Raw genomic sequence first — 23,169 nt, 5'->3', positions numbered from 1 at the left:
ATAAAAATTTCAACATCAATAGCACACACAGGTAAGAGATCTAGGCATGCAGATGGATAGTAGTCTGAACTTTGACTGCCATATGTCCTCAGTGGTGAGAAAATCATTGTATGTGACCCAACTCATAAGTAATGGTATGGCATCCAGATCCAAGGAAATGATAGTCCCTCTGTATATAGCCCTCATTAGACCAATAATCGAGTGTAGTGCACTGTTAGCCATGTACAAGACTAGGCACTTACAGCAGCTGGAGTGACCTCAGATGTTCCTCACAAAGAACATGCATGGTGTAAACAACATGAACTATCTGGATAGAATAAAAACCCTTATCCCTTTACTCTGTCTCCGACCAACTATTAAGGGTGACCTATGCCTGACCTAAAAGGCATTCACAAATCTGTCCCTGATGGAGTTGCTACACATCCGCAAGTCAAGCAGAGTGAGTATCACACAATCTAGGTATTTAAACTTAGTCAGCGACTCAACCAAAACATGGTGGAAAGACAGATATGGGTCTCAAAAATTGCCCCTTCTTTCAAACAGGCTTTCTATTCACAATAGGCAGACCCCTTCCCTGGCCCTGTTCAAACACAATTTGGATCAATGGATGAGGAATAGCAAATTTACACCTGGCCTAGTGCCTATGTCCCTTATGGGCAGGGACAACTTCTAAGATGCAAAATGCACAGACACAAATTCATGCCATCCTCTTGCCCCTAAGACCATATATTGGGTAAAATCGGGTTATATTCATTAGGTTTGTAAGGGCCCTTAAGCCTAGGATAGTAATATCTTATGAACCTATGAACTATAAATAAATAAAGATATTTTACACCTAAAAATTCCTATATAGGGCAAACTAACTTCTATTTCTAGGAGAAATAGGCACTTTATTTTGGACAGAGGCAAATATTGCAAAACATATTTATTCCAAGAAAGAAGTACACCAGCATAGCAGAGGTATAATAAACATTATAAAATCTAATTAAATTAATATTGGTCAGTTTTTAACCATAGGAGATACCACATTCAATAAATATTTAATTCACCCAAGGATGTACCTAAAATTAAGCAGCCATTTACAGTAGGACCTAATTCATGAGCCATAAAAAATTTGTAGGCTTTTTAAATATCATGCTATAAGACTGCAATAACAATTTTAGTACTTGGTATGTATCAAGAACATCAACATTAAACAGCTGAGCATTGAATAAAACTGAACTAATTAAGCTTAACACAGCAATGTAGCCCCATGGATTTTTTTCAGAACATCACTAACTACCATCAAATTTTGGAAAAAGAAGTAAATCAATAACAAATAGAAAAGTAGAAGGATTGAAAGAGTAACTAATGAGATCTTATAGTTGCAAAAAAAGGAAAAATTGTAGTATATGCAAGTGGCTGTGATAAAAGTAATCCTGAATGTAACTCCAAAGTAGAATTTAGCTTGATAAATCATCACACTCAGTGAATGATATTCTGATATTTTTGAAGAAGAGAGTTCATAGTGATACAAGAAAGGCTTTCACTATGAAAGTGCAACATGCTAAGAATCATAATGCATGAATCCCCCCAAAAAAACACCTTTTGAAAACAAGTGCTTTGTGCACCCCCTGATGTAGGGTGCAAGGTCTCCATGCCCCTGAACTTGTATATACCAACTTCTTGGTTCACTAACATGAAGAAGGCAGAAATTATCCCCAAAAAGGGCATCATTATCACCATGACTCACCGACAGTGATTTTCTGTGGAGGAGCTACATTTCATGATGTGCTGAATTTCAAGCAAATCTTGCTTGAGAATTGAAACTTCATGCACATGAAAGTTACCCATAAGAAAAGGATACTGAAAAATATTACAGCCCCATGCTGCTAACGATAGAGAGTATCCTACAGAGGAGTCCAATGCATCTTCAGAGATGAGCACTAAAACATACAATGCACTCTATTACATCCATAAATTAGATAGAAAAATCCATATTGTGTATTTCTGTTTTCTACTTTGCTCATTTCTATATGAATAGTTCAGAATCTATCAGTTTATTCTTGGTCTGATAAGTAATAAACTGGAGATTGAATTCACACATTCACCAGACTCATTGCAAATGAGAGTTTCCAGCCACTTGACAATGAATTTCGTACCAATTGATTTTTTTTCAACTTTGTATCAGAAGGTACTTAGGATGAGGAATACAAATAGCAGTATGAAGGGGGAAAGTGAGTGATTTTACTATACAGGAGAAACATAGGAAAAACATTACTGTTCACAAATCTTTGTTCTCTACTGGATCAAAGTGAATGATATAAGATACAAAAAGTCCTACTCTTAGATAATCCACTCTTCTTTTCAAAAATAAAAATAAAAAAAACAAAAAAGATTTCAAAACTCACATCTTTAACTTGAAATCTATTCCTTAAAGCCAGCAGTTGAGGTAAAAGACTTATGATTTTATAAATCACCAAACAAAATAATGAAATAGAGCCCGTTTTAAAATGATATAATCCACCTTTTTGATAAGGTGGGTTATGGACTTAGAGAAATCATAGTTAGACTTAACAATATACAATTCCATTCATTAACAAAACCAATTGAAAACCTGTCTTAGCCCACCCAAAAACACTTCTTATTTTGATGTCTTGATAAGCAATATTGGAATGTGTTTAAAAAATTCAGTGATTTAGATAGTGATTTATAACTATGCCACGATTACCAAAATATTAAATAAATTAATTAATAAAAATCATAGAGATTTACACGACAAAAATAAGGAAAAGGTTTACTTTCACAAAGATCTTGTTTGTTCTAAATAAAAAGAGTCTACCAAGCTACAAAGCAGTAGATAGAGAGCAAACCACCAGAAATCAGAGAATAGACAATATGCTGCTTCAACACATAGGTCACTATGATCGGTGGAAAGGTCTGGTTCTCAATGACATTTGTAGAATTGCATTAAGCAATCAGAGGAAGAAGTATTTTGGAATCTATTTAGCCAGAGAATAACAGAAATCAGTATTAGAGAATTAACCTTACTGGAACTAAGTATACTTTTTTTAGTTAATTGTACATGAAGTTTTTGACTGAATCTCTGAGATATCAAACAGCTACTATATTTACTGGACATTTCATTATGAACTTAAGTAGCTATGCATTTAATAATATGGAGCTTTAATTTTTACAAAGACATTAAGCATATCTGATTTTATATAAGCTAATTTAGCAAAGCCTGTGATGTGTGACTTCATACTGTATGTAATAAGATTGAATCAACATCATTCCCTTTCATATGTGTCTTTTCAAAATCAGGTGACTGCTTAACACAGAATGTACATATAATCCCTTACTTTCATGCAGTATTTTAGAATTTTTGCATAGAGGAATTTATGACAACTTTAACAATGACATCTATTTGGAATTGTATAATTTAAGCATTTAATAATGTATTGCTTTAGGTATTTTAAGCCAGGTTGTGATTTTAAATAAATGAAACCTGAGCAAGTGGCTGATTTAATGACTGTGAATACTTGTGAATATACTAATAAAATAAACGTTTTTTAAGCAATGTTAGCAGATGTCATAAACTTGATAACTGTTCTTTTAATACTCCTTTACCAGTGAGCTGGTCTTAAGTTGTAGAACTTTTATTAGCAGCTGCTACAAGTATAGAAAATATATGTGTTCATGTTTGAATATCCCAGAACTGGTTATTTTTTCTACAGCATTAAAATTCATGAGAACATGTAAATCTCATCCTCTCCTGCAACCCTATAATTTAATTTGCAGGAAGTAAAACAGAAATCAGTTGCGATTGCCTGTATGAATTTTTTAAAGTTATAGTAAAAAAGAAAAAAAAAAGAAAAAGACAGAACTTGTCACTTTTTAGATTAGAAAATTAAATGAAAGCTTGTATATTCCTTTGAAAGAATAGATGTCAGGACATTATATATATATATATATATATATATATATATATATATATATATACATACATGGATTCTGTTGATTGAGGATATAATGTTATGGGAATTTTTCTGTGTTTTCTGTATACATTTTCCAATGAAAGGTGAAAGGTCTTTGTGCTTTGCACTACTTTATGCTTAGTAACAGCTTTTCATTTTATTTTGAGAATGAGCTGTTACTTTAAATAAGATGAGCAGCAATGGGGACAGATATAGCACTTCATATGTTAATTTAATAATGCTATATTGAGAAAATTAATTTGTATATTATTGCACATACAGGAAAAAACTAAACCTTTCATTGTTAATGTTTTAACTGCATGGGACAGGGAAGAAAAAGAATGCATAGAATTTACAAAATCTTTAAATTCTGCAAGCTATTTTTTTTAACTTCAGATGTACTTGAGTAGATTTGGATTTTTTTATATATTTAATCTTGGAAGACAATGAAAACAAGAAAAAGTTGAATTCTAAGCTTTTTAGAAAGCCACAGTTTGTGAATATGCATTTCTGTAATCTGCATGGGTGCTAGCTATGTTTCAAAAAAAGCCTTTAGTGTAGAATTATTACATCAGAAAGTATATTTTGTTAAGGATTATGATATGAATTTTGTGTAAAATCATGCTGAGAAAGTAAAATTATCAAGGGTTAATACATATGGACCTATATTAAAACAAAGACACTTTGGTGGAAAGAAAGTAATGCTATCATCTAACATGTCCTATACAATGCATTCTACATACAAACAATAGAAAGAAGTTTATCAGTCATACGTGGCTACTTATTCATAGTAATATTGAGTTAGATAGCACCATTTACTGACAAAGAAATAAATAACTTCAGAGAAATGATACAGAATGCAAGTAGTATCAGTGATCAGATAAAAGGAAAATGTGTGGGTATATACGCTTGTGGCTTCTGTAAAGCATATAAGTATATTAATGTCAGAAAGAGTATTTTATTGAGTGTGATGGACAAATACTTCACCGTTCAAGGCAGAGTTTCTTACAACTATGACAAAAGTTCAATCTGTAACTCATTTTACAACAATGAATCATTTTGCACTGCATGAACTATTATGGAATTATCTACAATAATTTTGGAACACGTGAATGTTATAAAAACAAGAAAATCACTAAAATACATTTTATGAAAGTTTGCATTTTTTTATACATGATTATGGTTATAAAAGTTTAACATTTTGGAAGTTCATCTGTATTAAAGGAAAGAGAGTTAATTTGGCAGATCACATTATACTTGTGTTAAAATTGAACAAAACCTGCTTCTTGGGCTCCTTACTGAATTATTGACTCCTGAAATTCTGAGTACCAAAAAAAAAAGGAAAACTCAAAGTAGAGCAAATCTTGAAAATCGTTCTTCTCCTTAAAACTTCCTTTTCAAGTTGAGTGCAAGCCCATCCAAATTTTTATATACCAACTTTGAGATTGCCACAACTCAGAGAAAATCTTGGACTTAGAATAAGTATATGTAAGTCTGCCCTTTCAGTCAGTCTCCACATTTTGGGATTTGCTCTAGGGGATACCAGCATTTCAAATGGTTACTATACATCTTTTGTTATTAAGCTTATAAAACTATTTTAATAGGTTATTTGAACAGGTAGATATTTATTTAATGATTTTTGTTGCAGGATTTTAATAACAGTATATAAATATTGTAATATTTAAGATTTATAGCTGAAAGTATTTCATCTATGCATTTTACCTGGTTACTCATAGTGTACTTTTTTAATAATTTGGTTTTAGGTTGAAAGTGACTTTAGCAGTATTAGATTATATTAATTGCATTTATCAACTATTAGAAGAAAATTGAACTCTTAAACATCATTTGCCTGAAGTTCAACCTGAAAGAGATTGCTGCTCCACCACAGGAAATCATTCTCTATAAATTTTATTCTAACAGTGACACACTTTTTGGACGTAATTTCCTACCTTCTTCAAGTTGGTGTAATAATGGGGCTGGTATATTTAAGACTCTGGGGCTTGCTACTCACATCAGGAGGTGCAGAGGAGCTTGCTCCCTGAAAATACACTTACAAAAAGTTTTTTTTTTTTTTTTTTTAAAACGCTTTAATTGGGAAATGCAGACCAGTCAGTATATTAATTTGGAAACATACTCATCTTTAACATAGAAACCATGGAAAGGAATATTATAAATTAAATAGATTTCACATGGGAATTTATTTTTATTACATCTTTTCAGATATTTTTAAGGGTTTGACTTTTCAGGTAAGCTGGATTTTGCAGTTGTTACGAGGTAATTTATTTGAAAATAACAATCATTTTAATGCAAAAAAAAAGGCTAATAAAGCAGATTAAGAATGGTATGAAGTGGATAAATATATGTGACTTATTTAAATAATGATTGGAAGTTCATCAGATGAGTGAAATCTTGAGTTGTTTATGATCTCATTATAATTTAACAAGGTGCACAGAAGCCATTCCTTGCAGATGACACATAAAGCATGCCAGCCCAAAGAAATAAATAAAGATTTGAACATGTTTAAGTTAAAAATGCAAGCAGCCATGCACAGACATGCACACACTCAGATAGGTATGTACTCACAAACACACACACACAATTATACACTTACACTCAATCACACACAGACATGCAGATACACAGATATATGCACACACATAAACACAAACAGAAAAATGTGTGTGTGTGTGTGTGTGTGTGTGTGTGTGTGTGTGTGTGTGTGTGTGTGTGTGTGTGTGTGTGTCTGCCTGGATCTCTGTGAGAAACACACACACACACACACACACACACACACACACACACACACACACACACACACACACACACACACATATAGAGAGAGAGAGGAAGAGAGACAGAATATGCAAATGACCTCTTAAGGACATATAATGTTTCAACTGCATGGCTTCTAAATGCCAATGACTTCTTACTTTTTACTTTTTAAATCTTTACGAGTGAATTCAGGCCAGTTTGACTTTATTGGCCTGAATGTACAAATTAAGAGTTAAATACCTATGTTCTGTCATTTTTTTCATTCACCTAATAAAGGTGAAGGGAAAGAGTTGCACTGCAGTTTGCTCTTCTTGCTCCAAGCACCTGCTTATCTGGGAGTGACCTGCTCTGCGGACACTGTCAAGTAAGGAGGTCTTTCAGAATGGTAGGCATTGAATCCTAGCTTTGCAGGGGTACTATCACTAGTCTGAAACTATGTTTCAGTAACTATTCAGATATCTAGATTTTTCAAGAGTTCAAATGCCTATAAAGAGTGCAACTTGTTGTTTAGGTTTGTGTCATTTTGCAGTGTTATATTTATAACATTTTGATATTTTGTGAGTATGCTGGTAACTTTGTGAGACTCACTTTGCCTAAAAATGCCATTATGGTAGAAGAAAAGTCGTTGGCCTGTATACCAAATCCCCTAGGAGAGGAGCACAAGCCATTCCTAGCAAAGTATAACACACACTCACACACACATACACACACACACACACACACACACACACACACACACACACACACACACACGCACACAAACACACACACATGCGCGCTCGCATGCGCACATCATCTTTTTTTTATTATTGCTCACAGCTGCACAGATTGGAAATGTAGAGAAGCGGTTAAACAAATTAAAGGCCTGAGGGGACTGAAATATGAAAGCAGTGGAGGCATTATTACAACTCAATGAAATACAGTCTGGTCTGGGGTGATCTAATTGTCGAATATGAGTCTTCATACTGATAATTATTGAGCTAACATGGAAATAAATAAAAAGAATCACCATCTATCAAGGAATAATAAGTTCTTAGTGGGGGTAAAAAGAAGTAGATCTAATGTATTGCATATATTTTTTCACTGCAGGACAGAAAGGTGGCGGAATTCTGTCCCACTTAGAATAAGAAAAGGACTATGTTACAACATTTAAAAGAGGTAGGCATGATTGGGTAGGAGACAAAGCATTTGACTCTTTGAAGACATTTCTAGACTTTAAGTTTGATGCAATAAGAGTAAACATTGAACACCTCTCAGTATTATGTATACTAGATTCTAAGGGAATGATATAAATAAATAAGCAAATTATTAAAGTCAATTATCTTTTGTTTGTGTTGGTGCATAATTCTTGAAGAGGGTAGGGAACTGCTTTGTATTAGTTTTGTGCCAACTTTAGAAACATACTCTAAGATCTTGATCAAGTCCCTCTTCATATAATAGAAGGAGGTGTGTCTCAAGTCATTTGTCACCGTGTACACAATAATTAGGTCCATACCTCTCAACCTCTTAGAGCAAGAAATCTGGACATAAAAAAGTGGGACAAAGGCCCAACAATAGGGGCAATTTTTAAATATTGCTCTTACAAACTTACAAAGTTGATAGAATAACATATTTTGCATTAGCATGAATTTTCTGAAAGATGTGAAGTCTGAAACTCAAATGCCTGTCATAATTTTCTAACTTCAGTCTTTAATGATTTGCCACAAATTTACCAGAAAACCACAATTTTATGAAAAATGGACCAAAAACGTGAGGCCAAAATCTGGACATTCTGAGAAAATCTGTACAGTTGAGAGGTATGATTAGGTCACCAGCAGTGAACAAATTTTACAACCTTAATGGCAATTTAGATCCTAGAACCTGAAAGGCAGTCTGTCATTGCATAGTCTGGTTAGATGTATACCTGAGTGTCTGACCATGGCGTCACCTATGACTAAGACATTACCAGATTTTCTGGCTCTGCCTTGCTGCCTCAAGGGCTGTGGCTTGTCAACTGAATGTCTCTTCTGTAGTTATGTTTTCTTTAGTGTCTCTCTTTTTTAATTTCTCCGATTCTTTTGGGTTTCTAATGTTATGAGAGGAATGGACACCATTCCTAAGTATGATTAAAGTTCATGAAATTAGTATTGTTTCAGTCTTTGATGTTAGCCAAAAATGCTCTTTGCAGCACCCACAATGTGCCCAGTAATGACTCTTTTTGCAATTCATATGAAGTTACATGCATCACTAATATGTCAAAGTATGATTGTAAATTATTTTTTTGCAGGACACATTGGTCTTACTACTACTGGAATTGACTGACTATCTTTCTTCTACATTGCCCTCATTTCTGACTGCAAATCCTGGTATTTTACAACTTTGTTTTTTTTTTGTTCATAAGAAACTGTAGTCACTGTGTGTAGCAATTTTAACAATCAGTGCTACTTTTGGCTTCTTTTCATGAACTGCTATATCTGTTTTTCTTACATCTATTTTTTTAACTGGGGTAATGGATGAGGTGACATGATCTTCATCATTTTCTATGATGTTTTGTGGCTCATGTTTCCAGTGTTTTTAGCTACTTCAATATTATAATGTTTGCACAATCCCCAGTGCAACAGTCTTGCCACATTTTTATGCCTTTCAGAATACAGTCCTTCTGCCATTAGTATATCACAACCAGCAACAAGATGTGCAACTGTTTTCAAATTCTGTTTTAAAAAAAACTACATTTGTCTGTTTCTCCCACATGCTCAATGGACTTTGAAAACCAATGTGTATGTAGTGTACTATCTTGAGCTGCCAATATTAATGTTTCATCTTTTGGTTTAAATTCACCTGTCCTTAACCATTCCTGCATTCGATCCTGATAGACATGAGGTTGTTCCAAGAGTTTTGTATACTTGCAGCGATATTTATGCATTTTCCACATTTCTTCCCTTCTCATGAAATCCTTATATATTTTTTTTTTTGTTTTGTTTTTGTCACATTCATATGCTGCCTTACTTGTATTTATTTCTAATTTGATTTCTATTCTGTCTTGATGCCGATATGCTTCTGCTAAACTAAGCAGGGAAGTAATCTTAGAATTAGTCTCCACATTTTCAAAACTTTCACTAATTTCAGGTCTTGTGAGGTCAGCAAATATGTATGCAGTCCCATAATTGCAGATCTGTACATGTAATCATTTTGAGGAGGCCCATACTTCCTTCAGAATAGAATGGTATGCACTGCTTTTATAAATCATTTGATGAGCATGAAGCATCCTTGTTTTCCTGTCCAACCTAACAAACATCTTTTGGGGCCACTAAGTTAGGACAGGAAAAGCAAATTGATTTATAGCTTGGACTTCGTTCCTAGATGTCAATGTAGTTTTCAATATTCATTTAAGTCTTCTAAAATAGTCTTTGCTTACGTTTCTGAAAATACTGGCTTGGCATTGATCCACTAATTTCTAATGACCAAGTGGTTCAATCTATTCAAATGACAATTAAATATATTCCCTTCAGAAAACTGAGCTACACTCAGTTCATGATACTAAATAATGCGTATCTTACGCCGACACCAACAAATTTTAACCTATTTCATCCCCCCTTATATCCTCCCTTATATCCACATTGTGATAGCCAGAATGCTGACCAACTGCATATATTCTGGAGCTATAAATGCTCATACAAGTTATAGTGTTCATTCAAAGTCAGATTAAGCAAAATGAGATATGAAAAATCTACATTATCCTTGAAACTTGCCCTATTACATGTTCCCCCTATGAAGCTAAATACAAAACAACAAGAAAGAATATTAATTACATTATTCACACTTATAAAGTATTATATTACACTACACTGGAAAGGCAGAACGCAGATGTCTTGGAATGAATTCAGAAAAAATAGCTATTAGATACATAACAGCACACAGATTTTTTAATGCATACCCAAAAACAAATTAAACATTTTGCTGAATTTTGGAACTCACTAATGGATCATATACTGAGATAACACCCACCAACTCTTACCAATGTCCAATTATTAAGGAATAAAACCTTAGTTTTTCTCTACACTCTGTCCTCAACACCTCTCCCGCTCCATCATTTACTTATAATCAATACACTTTTGGGATACTTGTTATAATCCAGCCTCATTTTATTATTCTCCAGTAGAAATAATTACATACCAAGTACACCTAGTATGTCATCATATCGGTTGTGTTTTACTGGCAAGCAGTACATATGTGTGTTTGTGTGTGTGTGTGTGTGTGTGTGTGTGTGTATATATATATATATATATATATATATATATATATATATATATATATATACATATATATAGTTTATTGAATGATTTAATATTTTTCTCAACTTTTTTGCTAATCATATGTGATATCATCCTGTCACTGTATTATATTTCATTGTACTTAACACTGTTATATTTATGTTTTCTGGCGTAATTTGTTTGTTCTTGGTATTGAACTCAATGAAAATGTTATTTTAGAAATGCCATTAAAGAGATTGTTAAAAAATATTCCTTACTAAGTATTATTTGCATTTGCTCATGTTTTATTGATGATCCTTCATCAATTCCCAAATATTTATACAGTCCCTCTTGATCAAGTTCTTTTATATCACATTCCTGTCCCAAACTGATGTTTTCTTTGTGCTGCAGCTTTCCTGCTTTAAAGGTTGCTTTTGCACATTTATCAAGAACAAACAACATTTTTATATCATCTGCAAAAGGTTTGACGACTTGCAGTTGTGCTTTCAGTTCCTTATCTGATGAACTATACAGTTTTAAATTATCTACAAAAAGAAGATGAGACGCCTTTACACATTGTTTTCTGGGACTCAAATTATAGCCATGACCTAATCTGCTAAGTAGACAGCTTAATGGGTTAAGGGCAAGACAAAATAGTACTGGTGACATAAAGTCATCATGGAATATCCCCCTTTGAATTTTTATTCCTGGAATAATAATTTGTCCTTCAGCATGGCTCAACTGCAAAGTAGTTTGCCACTGTTTCATGGTCAATGGAATCTAATTGATCAGTGTAGGATGTATCTTATACATTTTTACGGATTCTTTTATCCATGAATGTGGGATACTGTCAAATATTATTTTTATAGTCTATCCATGGCATGCTTAGATTCTTTCCCTTTTTATAATTCTCCATTATGACTTTATTTAACAATAAAAGATCCTTTGTTCCATATGAATTTCTTTTACTACCCTTTTGTTCTACTGCCATGACTGAGTTTTCTTCTAAATGACTATAAACTCTGTCGGCTTTAATTCCAGTGTATAATTTGTACATCCTTGGAAGGCAAGTTATTGGCCTATAGTTTTTATGATAGCTTGCAGGTTCACTGTTAAGTATGATTATTGTATTTTCTGCTGTTAACCAGGCGGGTGTCTGGTCATGGAGTGCATATAAATAGTTCTTACTTATGGCTAAATCTTCATGTAAAGATGTTAATACTTTTAGTCAGAACTTAGGTACTGCATCTGGTACTGGGGATTTACAATTAGGAACGTTTCTTAACTTTGTCTCAGTGTCTCTGGCTGTTACTTCATGCCATTTCATATCCTGTACATTTGAACTTCTAATTCTTTCTTTTGCGTCTTCTATCCATTTAGCATCTTTGTTATGTTTCACTTGATCTTCATATATATTTCTCCAAAATGTATCTATTTCTTCTTTTTTTGGTAGTTTCAATTCTTTTGCCTTGTATCCCAATTCTCTATAAAACTTTTTTTAGATCATCAGAAAATTGCTTATTTTGCACTTTTCTTTTATATTTATCTGCATATCTTCTAAGTTGTTCTGCCTGTGCTGATATTTTTATTTTATTATTTGCAATAGCGCACAATAGATCTGATGTGTTCTGATACTGCACATTGCATTTATCACATCTATCTTTCTGAGTACTTTTGTTGATCTGTTCCTTCCTCTATACTCTTCTAACAGTGGCACTTCTTGTCCTAATTTCCTTATAGTTTTTTCTATTCAGCACTTCCATGATGGCATTCCATTTCTCCCCTTCCTTTTCCTTCCTACCTTGTGATTTTGCGGCTACCCCAGCCTTACCATGTTACTTGTTTTACCATACTTTCAGACCCCAAACAGAGGGCTACAATGCCAAAGGAGGTGGTGTTTCAATATTTATCAAAGACATACAGACCTCCAGGCTGGTCAAACAGTATGGTGCACAGGAGACACTCCAGGTGCAGTTAACTATTAACAAAACACCTATTCAAATCATAGCTAGCTACAGACCCCCAACCATGACTTAGTAGGTCCACTCCACCTATCTGGACTTACTTGAATCCATCGAGATTTAACCCACTACCCTGATTGTGGTCGACTTTAACTACCCAGCCATAGAGCGGAAGACGTGTTCTAGGTGAAACATGAATGCCCAGAGCTTCCACAACATCATCAGTGCCAATGTATTGGATCAGCTGGTTGACACCCCTGCAAGAAGTGAAAATATCCTGGACATGGTACTAACCAACATGAGTAGCCACTGTAACACCCCTACACTGTCATGCTCCTTGGTAAAATCCATAAACCAATCACTTTCAAAGTCACCATCTCCCCTGACCCCCCACCCCCCTTGTCAGGGTCAATCAAAAAAACCTTTCCAAAGCTGATTACATCCTCCTGAGAGCAGGTATAAGAAGTTTCCAGCCACCATCACTTCAGTTGAATCAAGCACTAATGTCAAGCCTACATCAAAAATCTATATGAACACCTATATAGCTGCATGAACTTAGCAATACGTGACAGGACAAAATCTTCTTTAAGGATTCTGCTGGACAACAGCAATAAACAGACTCTGTAATAAAGAAAAAAATGCTGTCCATGACCAAGAAGGAGCAGGTGCCAAGTTGAAAGTAATCTCTCCTTTGTCTGAACAAGCACATAAGGTCACTGGTGAAATCCTCTAAGGCTGACTCCAAGTACAAATTGGCCACATCCACTAAGGACAATCACAACACCTTCTTCAAATATGTCTGCAGTCTCAAAAGGAACTCCCAAATCTGTTCTGAGTTGGTGGTTAAGAAGAATACCAGATACACAAATGCCATAGATATTGCCAACCTGCTGGCAGACAAGTTCTGTGAAAACTTCACCCCCTTGTCCGCCCTATCGGTAAACCAGGACATCCCCAGAACCTCTCCCCTCCCCTCATCACCAGGGAGCAGGTTATTAATGCCCTCTCAAAGGCAAAAAATACAGCCTCCATGGGACCCAACAACATCAATGGCTGTGTCCTACATGAACTCAGGCAAGAGCTCCCAGCACCACTAGGCACCCTATTCAAACAAAGCCTGAGCACTGGCTTCATCCCAGCAGAGTGGAGGACAGCCACTGTCATCCCTCTGCACAAAGATGGAGTGTTCACCAACCCAGGCAATTATAGGCCACTCAACCTAACTAGTCTGATCTGCAAGGCCATGGAGCACATTATCAAAGACCTTATTAACAAGGACATTGGCAACCTCTAAACACTTGCTCTCACACACTTTGGTTTTGTCAAAGGGAGATCATGCCTGTTAAACTTGGTCAGCTTCTTTGAAACAGTCAACAAAGCGATGGATAAGGGCAAGACAGTGCACACCACCTACCTTAACCTAGCCAGCACCTTTGACACTATTTACCACTTGGGCATAACAGATAAACTCTCCCAGCTAAGCATCAACCCATATGTTACCACATGGGTAGCTAACTGGCTCACTGATAGAACCCACTCAGTCAAAATGGGGAAGCCACCTTGTTCAACAGTTTCTTCCTTTTGTTGTAAAGCCTGTTGATAGAGGATGTCCACCAAACAAGTTTGTGTTTCCTTGAGGAGCAGGTTTTAGTTCTATTGGGTATGGCTGAGTACATGTAGTTGTACAGGTGCTTGTATACTGCATTAGTGTACTGTTCAGCATATATGTCTGCATAGTCTGAGGGTGGTGGTGGTGTGAAGCTACAGATACCCTCCTTTAGGAGGTTGCAGTCAGCTTTTGACAAGCTTTCTAGCTTGATTATGGCTGTGGGGGTTGGGTGGGATAGAAATTTTGAAGGAGACAGTCCAATGATCTGATCTCACCAGGGAAGAACATGCTATGGGAGTGGTGCAGTGGTCACCCATGTTGGTGCAAAACAAGTCCAGAATGTTATCTCCTTTTGTGGGGATTGAGACAAGCTGGTCTAGTGTGTTAGAACTGATGAAGTTGAGGGATCATTGAGAGAATGCATTAGTGTAAGAATAGTTCACCCAGTCTATGGTGGGGTAGTTGAAGTCACCAAGGATCAGGATGTTAGGGGGTACCTTTGAAGAAGTCAAATAGATCCAGGTAAGGGGGGGTATATAGCTAGCTATAACTTGGATGGGTGTTTGCCAACTGTCAGTTGTACCTGGAGTAGTTCTAGTGCATCATGCTGGCAAACCAGAATGGAGATGTGCCTGTCCTTAATGAAGATAAAGACTCCACCACCCTTAGTCTTCCCGACCTCATTTTGTGGTTGGAATGTGTGGAATGAGGTTTAGCCTGGAATGGCAGGGGAGCTCTCCGCAGCCCAGAACCAAGTTTCTATGACTACACTGACATTAGCATCTTCCAGTGCAAGGAGGGCCTCCAATGAGTCCATTTTCAGGTTAAGGCTCCTAGAGTTAAGCAGCATGCCCTTCAGTTTGCTTTTTGACAGATCTTTTATGTTGGAAGGCTTGTCTATGTGGCATTGCCTAAAGAAGGCACGATGGGGGAGGCAAGAGCCTTGACCAGGACACAGAAATCCAGTAGTGACAGGTGAAGGCCATCTCTGGCAAAGCATCAGGACCTGTCTGCCATGTCATCTCAGGGAGACAGCTAATGGATACCCTTGGAATGACACCAGAAAGTAAGTAAATTGTTGTAGTCAATTATTTTTTGTTGGTATTGTGGTATCATTTTTGGTGATGGTAGGATGCTGCTTAGGGCTAGGGTCATATCTGCCTGGAACACATACTCTGAGAGTTCAATCATGTCTTTCTTCATATAGTCCAGGCAGGAATGTCTCAAGTCATTCACACCATGTACACTGACAGAGTCATACTTGTAGTTGTTGTGGAGAGACTTACATGCATACATGATGTGGTGGATTCTGGCACCAGACAGACAACTGTCTGCGACATTCTCCTTGTCGATCCTGGTGAGGGGGACATTGGTGTGTCTCACAATTGAGTCACCATTGACTAGTGTGTTTGGTTTATTGGTATGTCTTGTGGGCTGTAATGGCTTATTGTTTTGCTTTATGGGCTGTGTTTGTGAGACACTGGTGTGTTGTCTGCTGTGTGTGATGTGTTTGGTGTTGTGTGTGGAATTAGTGTATTTTGGAGGTCTCTGCTGTTTAGGTAGGTCTTTATTGAGGGCTTTTGCATAGGTGTTTGTGTATTGTGCTTGACTGTGTAATGTGAGTGGTATGGTGTTTGTGCTAGCAATCTCCTCTTTGTCAGGAGTACTGACTGTGGCATGAGAGAGCATGGACTCCATGTTACTGATGTACATGCATTTCTCGCAGGTTGAAGACTATATCCTATTTACTTCTGTTATATCACATGAATCTCTATGGACAGTTCTACTTACTGTGTTCATTTGTTTTATCAAATGTGTGACTTTTTGGGTTTTATTGACTTTCTGTTGTCTACTTCTTTCATTGATCTTAATATATCTTTCAGACCTAGCTTTTTCATCTGTGGTGTTCTATAGTCTATATGCAGATGACCTGAAATTGGGTAAACTGATTCATTTGTTACAGATAAGGCATGTGTGCAAAATAACACGACTAGATTGACCATTTGGGCACAGCAGAATAATATGCTGATAAATACATCAAAAACTAAGCATGTGAGAGTTTGGAGACATAAATTGAAAGGTGAATATTTAATACAACACACAGTGATTGAAAATGTAGACTTATTTAAGGATCTGGGCATATGTGTAGATTCACCTATGAGCTTTTCTAATCATATCACCCAATTGGTTAATGACAGTTATAGAACTATAGGTTGTATAAAAAGATTTATAAATTCTAGGAAAATAAAAAATTATGAAGTCATTGTTTGTTAGTTACATTAGACCCAAACTTGAGTATGGCATAACAATATGGAAACTCTATAAGAAAACAAGCATGAGTGAACTGGAAAGAGTACAGCGGAAATATGCCAAGGGTATCCATGGATGAAAATTTAAGTTATTTATGAAAGACTAAAATATCTGAACTTGTCCAGTGTCTCTTACAGATATCTAAGAGGAGATCTTATTCGGGTATATAGGGCATTTAGAGACAATTACCTCTGGGAAGGTTTGGTATTTTCAAAAAGTACTACACAATCACCAGACAACCCATGTAGAATATTCTATAGGAATGAGAAGTGTATTAACTGGTTCTCTGACAGTAGCTGATGCATGGAACAGACTACCAAATTATATTAAAGCAAGTACTAGTTCAGATATTTTTAAGAACAGCTTGGACACTTATTATGTGAACAAGTGTTTTGGTATATTGACACGCTAGAAGGGCATTAATGCTCTTGCCTGAAATATTTGTATGTATGAATTTATGTAGATCTATCCATTTCTGTTAATTCAAGCAACTCTTCTCTTAGATCATTTTCTTCTAAACTGAGGGTGCATTCTTTGATCTCCATTTCCTGCTGGTATTCTATAGGATGTTCCAAAGCATCTTCCTGTGCCACATTTTTTTTCAGTTTCATCCTGTTTCATCCATTGCTCTTTAGTATAGGAGCTCACTGACCTATCACTCCACAACATTGGCTGCATCAGAGTTGCCACAGTTTCCTGTTCCTTCTCTTGTTGTGCAACTCCAACTGAGCATCTGTACTGGTTTCCTGTGAGTATCTTCATATAGATTCATAGGTTCATAGGTAGGTACTAGGCTATCGGCCCTATGGCCTATACAAGCCCAGCCAAAGAGGTACCCTGGCTTTTGCCATCCAAGAAAATTATTTTCCTGTGCCACTGTCGAGCAGAGCCACAGAAGTGATCCCAGGGGTGAATTTCCTATTTCCCATCGAATCATCAAGATTTTTCTTGAAGAGTACTAATGAGGATCTTTGTTTGATATAGATAGGTAGTTTATTCCAGAGTATGGGAAGTCTCTGGGACAGGAATCTATCCCTCCGGCATATTTTGTTTATTGTGGTGACAAGATTTAGGTCCCTAGAGCGTGTAGCTCGGAGGGATTGGAATTTCTTTAAGTGGAACATCCCCAACAGCTCTGGGTTTGACATAGCTTTGTATGTTAGGCAGAGATCACCTCTGAGTAGGCGATATGCGACGGAGTAAAGCTGGAGTTTTTTGTGACTGTCTGCATAGGGCATCTGTTTGAGGCCGGTAATCCTCTTTGCGAGGTATTTCTGTGGCCTTTCCAGTTGTTGTAGATGTCTTGTGAGGTACATACGAAAAGGGGTGTTGTACTCTATAATGGGTTTAATGAGTGATGAGTAGAGGGGAACAATGACCTCTTTTTTTTATGGATGAGAAACCTTTTGTGATGAGGTGTGCCACGTAGAAGGATTTCCTGACTACTGTGGCAATATGATTTTCAATGTAGAGACTACTGTCCACCTGTGTCCCAAGGTCTCTTATCACACTTTTGAAGTTAAGTATACTACCGCCTCTGTTGTAGTTCATGGGTACAGAGTTTTTATCAAAGGGGATGACAATGCACTTCTTGGCATTGAGCTTGAGGCCATGGCTTTGACACCAGGCATCTGTCTCAGTGAGGCCTTTTTGTTAGATGTCCACATCGTTAGGAGTTTCAATTATGGCTCCTAATTTGGAGTCATCTGCAAACTTCATTAGCCAAAGATGTTCTGTGTTAGAATGTACTTCAGAGAAGTAGATACCAAACAGGAGAGGACCCAGGACTGAACCCTGTGTTACTCCACTTGTCAATGGTCTGAAGTTGGATTTGGAGTCTGCTACTTTCACAGTGTATGTTCTGTCAGTGAGCCAGCTGGCAACCCATAGTGACATAGAGATTTATACCTTGTTTAGTGAGTTTATCTATAATTCCAGAGTGGGGGATGGAGCTAAAAGCCTTGGCAAGATCTAGATAGGCTGTGTGAACCACCTTATCCTTATCTACGGCTTTGGTGACTGCTTCAAAGAAGTCTATCAGGTTTAGGAGACATGATTGGCCTTTTACAAACCCAAACTGGGTGTTGTCCAGAGTTTGGAGATTACCAATGTCTTTGTTTATAAGTTCCATGATGATACATTCCATGGCCTTGCAGACCAAGCTCATCAGGCTAATGGGGCGGTAGTTCCTGGGCTCTGTGATGGCTTTCCCCCTTGTGGAGAGGGATAACCGTCACTGTGCACCATTCAGCAGGCACAAAGCCTGAGGTGAGGCTATGACTGAACATGGTACTTAGGTGGGGTGCCAGTTCGTTTTGTAGTTCATGTAGAACGCAGCCTGGGATGTTGTCTGGTCCCATGGATGCTGTGTTATTGGCTTTGGAGAGTGTAGTTTTTACCTGTGGAACCGTGATTACAGGAACTTTGCATTCTCCGGTATAGAGATGGGCTATTTAGGGGGTGAGAGGGGTAAAGTTAGCACTGAACCTATCTGCCAGGATGTTGGCAATATCAGATGGGTCTGTATATTTAGTGCCATCGTGCTGTAACTCAGAGCAGATCTGAGTGCTGCCATTGAGATTCCTGACATAGCTATAGAATGCTTTGTGGTTGTCTTTAGAATCAGTAGCAATTGTTTTCGTAACTAGCTTTGGAGGATTTTATCAGGGATCACAGCTTCTTACTGAGGCTGACCAGGGAGCACCTCCACTTATGGGATTTTACTCTCTTTTGCAACAGTTTCTTCCTTCTGTTGTACAGTTTGTTTATGGCAGGGGATGACCAGATTGGCTTCTTTTTTTTTTGGAGGATAGTGTCTTGATTCTGTTTGGGATAGCACTATCCATGCACTCGTGTAAGTGCTTATATAAAGTGCAATTGTGTAGGATTCAGTAGTCGTAACTGTATTATCCATCTGCATGGGTGTCATGAAGTTCACCACTTCTGTCTTAAGAAGCTTGAAGTTGGCTTTGGAGAAAATTTTACCATGGTTTTCTTAATGGGGGGTGGGGGCAGGATGTGGATATCTAGAGTAATTAGCTTATGGCCATATCGGACCAACAAGGAGTTGACTTCAGGTGTGGAACACCGGTCACTCATGTTCATAACGACTAGATATAGGATATTGTTGCCCCGGTGGGGTGTGGATAAGTTGATCCAGGGCATTGGAGATTGTGAATTCCAGAAAGTGTTAAGTGAAGGAGTTGGTACATGAGTAGTTTTCCCAGTTAATGGTGGGGTTGTTGAAATCGCCCATTATTAGGGTGTTTGGTTGAACCCTAATATTTTCCAGTAAATCAAGAAAAGAGTAGTGGGAATCCTGGGGCATGGTGGGTGATCTGTAGCAAGCTACAATTTGGATTGCAGTTTTGCCCAGAGTTAGTTGCACTTGGATAACCTCGGCTGCATTATGCTGAGCAACTAGCCTGGAGATGTGGATATCCTTAATGAATATGGACACACCTCAGCATTTGGTGTTCCAGTCCAGGTTACATGGCCGAAAAGTGTGGTATGAGCTATAAAAATAAAAGTAAAAATTTCCCAGCTGTGGTACTGTCAGTGCTCTTACTTTTGTTGGTATGAGTTATAGCCTGGCAGTGCAGGGGTGCTCTCTGGAGCCTTGAACCAGGTCTCAGTTACTGCACAGTTATCGATGTTCTCCATTTTAAGGAGTGTCTTGAGTGAGTACATTTTGAGATTTAGACTTCTAGAATTGAGTAGCATCACCCTCAGTTTTTGCTTGCCTGTTACTGTTACGGTGGTGAATTTGTCATTTGAACCTTGCCTAAAAAAGGCACTATAGGAGTGGCAAGAACCTTATCCAGTATCTGGAATCCCAGGGGTGGCAGGTGCAGGCCATCTCTGGCAAAGCATTGTGGTCTGTCGACCATGTCATCCCAGGCAGACAGATACTGGATCCCTTTAGAATGACACCAGAAGCTTAGCCAATTGTTGAAGTCAATAATTTTGTCCTTGTACTGCGGAATCATTCTGGGTGATGGCAGAATGCTACTCAGGGCTAGGGTCATACCTGCCTGGGCTACAAGATCAGAGAGCTCTTTCATGTCTCTTTTCATGTAGTCCAGGGAGGTACGTCTCAGATTGTTCACACCAACATGGACAATGATAGAGTCATATTTGTACTTGTTGTGGAGTGACCTGAGTGCGTGGGTTATGCGGCGGATCCTGGCACCCATCAGGCAGCTGACAGTAAACTTCTCCTTGTTTAACCTGGTGAGTGAGACATCATTGTGCCTGACTATAGAGTTATCTATGACTAGCGTGTTGGGTGCGTTGTTTTGCCTATTTGGCTGTGGTTGAGTGGCACACTGAGTCTGCAGGCTATGTGTCATTTGGGTTTTGTTGGGGGGGGTTGCTTGCATTTCTGCTTTGGAGGTCTCTGTTGCTTGAGCAGATTATTATTGAAAGCCTCTGTGAATGTTTTTGTGTTTCTATGTGTGGATTTTCATGGTGTAGATTTACTGAGATTATGTGATGAGTGTGGTGTGTTACAAGTATTTACCTTCTCCTCTTGACTGTCAAGTTCAGTCTTGACTGGAGGAAGCTTTACCTCCAGTTTGGCTAGATAAGTGCATCTCTCACAGGTTATAGTGTTGGGTGGTAGGAGGAGAGGGTTGTCTGTGTACATGAGGCAATTTCTACATTGCCCCAAAATGCCCAGCTTCATCATATAGACAGGAGAGAACACTGGGAGCTGACCCTTGGACATGCCTGAATAAAAAGTATTTTCCTCTAGATAAGTGAGGAAAGTGAGTACAAGAGCTATTTTTCTCTAAGCAAGTGAGGAAAGTAAATACCAAAACTGTTTTCCTCTAGGTAATGAGGAAGGTTGAGTGCTGTAGTAATTAGTAGGTTATTTAATGTTTTGAACAAGTGCTGATCACGAATAAGCAAATTCAAGTGCTAAAACTAAGAATCGTATCTGGACTAAAGTAGTTACAGGAAAGGGGGGAAACAAGTGCAAATGTGGGCTTTTAAATCAGAAAGTTGAGAGAGATGGAAAAACTGCCCAAACAGCCAATAACTACAATTTCTGGGCCAGAACCACTCCTTATGTGATAGATATGTTACCTAGTGCTTACCACTCCCACTGATAAGCTAGAAGGCTTTCCTCCAACACAGAAAGCTTTGGGGGCTCAAAAGCTTACATACAGTCCTGGATACAGCAAATCTGAATCTGGACTACACTAGTTACAGGAAAGGTAGGAAAAAGGCTTAGATTTTTTTTTTTTTTTTTACAGAAAAGTAGCTAAAACAGCAGTAAAAACAATTCAAATGCAGTGCAAGCTAGCACACTTGAGTATATAGCAATGTTAGACTAAACAGTTTAAAAAATGCAATTAAATTAAAAATGACTAAAAACAAGTGCATAAGGAGTCTTTTAGGTAGAATGAGGTAAAGAGATGGGACTGGGGGGAGTGTCCCAGACTAAATCTACAGTGGGGGCGGGCAAATGCAAGAGCCTCCAAATTTAAACAACAAGACAGGAATAGGGAGGATGGGTAAGGGAAACCAACACCTTCAGCAGAGATCTGAAAAACTATACAGTGAAGCAAAAATAACAGTGCACAACTCAGAAGTCAGCCAGCAATGATATACAATTAGTCAAGCAACAATTAGCAGTACACAACATTGAAGTGCCAGAAAAAATATACTTAGCTCTGTATATCTCAAGATAGTTTGAAGAGCACTCTGTCAGGACACAGGAAGGCTCCAGCAATGGCAACTGATCAGATGTTTCTCGCTCCACTGGTTTCTCCTTAATTTGGGGATCCATTGCTCTATCCTGCTGTGATGTTATCGGAGTTAGATTTTTTACACTAAATCCGTCACAGGTAGTCCATAACCTCAGTTACTATTTCTTTAACTTCTCCATTTCAAATCCTCTTTCCTACTTTTCCTCTTTGTTTTCTTATTTTTTGTATTGTAAAATTGTTCACGTCCGGATGCCTTTGTCTGTATTTCTCTTCCAATATCTTTGGTGCTGCTTTTTTCTATTGCTTAGTTTTTCTTTCTCCTTTGTATAAATATTGCACCGTATTAAATCTATTTTTCTTTCCCATGTCCATATTTCTTCTTCATATGTCTTCTGCTTCACCAGTTTCTCCTTACTTTAGGGACTCTTTGTTCTATCATGCTGTGATGTCACCTGTGTTAGACTTTCTGTACTACATCACTTCACAAGTATTCCATAACTTCATCTTCTTTTTTTTTTAACTGCTGCTTTAGTTATCTTCCATTCTGCATTCCCTCTTTGTGATTTTTATTTTTTTTTCTGTCTGTGAATATAAGTATGTTGCCTACTTGCCAAT

This window comes from Protopterus annectens, chromosome 6.part0 (assembly GCF_019279795.1).
Source record: "Protopterus annectens isolate FY-2018-M chromosome 6.part0, PAN1.0, whole genome shotgun sequence".
Taxonomy (NCBI): Eukaryota; Metazoa; Chordata; order Ceratodontiformes; family Protopteridae; genus Protopterus; species Protopterus annectens.
The sequence above is the reverse complement of the archived record's forward strand: the minus strand, read 5'-3'. Positions refer to the sequence as shown.